The sequence below is a fragment of the Panulirus ornatus genome, chromosome 15, assembly GCF_036320965.1.
Source record: "Panulirus ornatus isolate Po-2019 chromosome 15, ASM3632096v1, whole genome shotgun sequence".
In the NCBI taxonomy this organism is placed as follows: domain Eukaryota; kingdom Metazoa; phylum Arthropoda; class Malacostraca; order Decapoda; family Palinuridae; genus Panulirus; species Panulirus ornatus.
In genome coordinates, this window is record NC_092238.1 from 30,564,795 (window position 1) to 30,566,902 (window position 2,108).

The following is a 2,108-nucleotide window of genomic DNA, read 5'->3' on the forward strand; positions in this document are numbered from 1 at the left end:
ACACATGGGGTTTATTCATCATACATATGATCTAGCTAACATGTGACAAGGAAACCTAAAACTTGAAGAACATTTGGTCTCGAATGTAAACACTTCAGTATGACGCTAGAACTCTTGTGTCACATTGGAGTGTTTGTATCTTAGCCCAACAACAAGTGTGTTACACCACAATCAGTAGGAGCTAAAGGAATGTATACATATATAGAAGTTGATTCAATAGACAGATTATAAAATTATGAATATCTACAAATTATTGTCTTTAACAGAACAACACTGGTACCCGTTCAGTTAGTGCAGTTCACAAGAAAGTCTTCCCCACTATCTTGTTTTTCTTTCCCCTGCTTAAATGATTGATTAGAATAAGAAACAAAACAACTGCAACAACAAAAAGTTATGATTAGACGAATTGATAAACGTTAGCTGCTACCGAACAGTTGGCAGGCCTGCCTGGACACGCGGCTCACGGACAAGTGTACCAACCACCGAGTCTTTTGTTTACATTGACCCGGTGCACAGTGTTGGGAGATCATTATGAGCTAAGGAGAGTTTTATCGTTCATGGAAGATATTCCAGGACTCAGCTAGGCGACGGCGTATCCAGGAAGAAAGAAAAGACATACTCAGAATGTCACATTTGATGATAAAGCGTAAGTATTCCGAGAAAATGCGTAAGTCATCCGAGAAAATCAAATTACGTGAGCAGGCGATGTTGGTCGAACGGTTCGGACGAGGGAGCGAACCCTTCGAGTCCGCGTGTTCGAAGCATGTGAGGTACTGACTCGTGATCTATTTGGATCAGATCAAATGTCGGGTCTGTGTATAGTCATCATACGTTATCCGATCTCTATTATTCAAAAATCTAACTATTTGGAAGATATTCGTTTCAAGGTATGATAATGTTAGATGATTTGATATTATTAGTGACTTAGGATTACGCATTTGCAAACCTGAGCAATAGAATAGTTGCTCGGGGAAATTTATAGAGAGGAATGAACATGAGTTGTCCCATCTGTTTACGTATATAATCATCTTTTGTTGTCATAACTGCATCAAAGGCTTAACACAATACTGGATCTAACTCATCACAATTATATATATATATATATATATATATATATAGGGGATAGGGGAGAAAGAATACTTCCCACGTATTCCCTGCGTGTCGTAGAAGGCGACTAAAAGGGGAGGGAGCGGGGGGCTGGAAATCCTCCCCTCTCACTTTTTTTTTTTAATTTTCCAAAAGAGGGAACAGAGAAGGGGCCCAGGTGAGGATATTCCCTCAATGGCCCAGTCCTCTGTTCTCAACGCTACCTCGCTAATGCGGGAAATGGCGAATAGTATGAAAGAAAAGAAAGAAAAGATATATATATATATATATATATATATATATATATATATATATATATATATATATATATATATATATATACATATATATATATATATATATATATATATATATATATATATATATATATATATATATATATATATATATATAATATGTTTTTTTGGCTTTTTCCCACCACAGCTGATGTTTCAGGGTTGGACAACAGTCTATTGTTTGGACATTTGATTTTTGATTCTTTCACTAAAGCTTGACAAGAAAAAAAAGAAAGCTCTTTGTTCGAGTAATGACATATCATTATACTCTATTTTTCTTCACATTATTCAGCCGAAAACTATTTCTATACGATGAATCCAATGTGGGGTTCAAAGAGAGACGTGGTAACGCCTCCTGATTGGATTTCAGGGAATCTATTATTTGATGCAGAGACGAAGGATACTTCCTCTTGTACATATATCTTGGGTTACTCGTGGGTGGTTGTTCCATGGTTTGCTCAGCCTTGCAACGCCACACTCTGATTGGCTGTTTGGGCTTTCAGCTCATCCACTACCAGCAGGGTCGTTAAGGACGTGAAGGTACGTTCGACCCTTAATACATTACGATCATTTTTCACACTTCCTTCTTTTTTCTTCTAATTATAGATTCTCTCAGTTAATCATGCCATGCAAGATAACTCCCTTGTTTTATGCCATGCCAGGTAATAATATTGGGTTGGAATTCTCTTATGGAATGAGTTTGTTTATTAGGACCCAGCTGGTCCT

General features: G+C 37.1%; 1 protein-coding gene across 1 annotated transcript in view; it reads left to right on the forward strand.

Moving 5' to 3' along the window:
- Positions 1-511: 511 nt before the first annotated feature.
- Positions 512-2,108, forward strand: part of LOC139753813 (uncharacterized) — a 167,410-nt gene continuing 165,813 nt past the window's right edge. The window contains exon 1 of the mRNA XM_071670707.1: positions 512-646. The gene's annotated coding sequence lies outside the window, so the exon portion shown is untranslated. The remainder of the gene's footprint in view (positions 647-2,108) is intronic.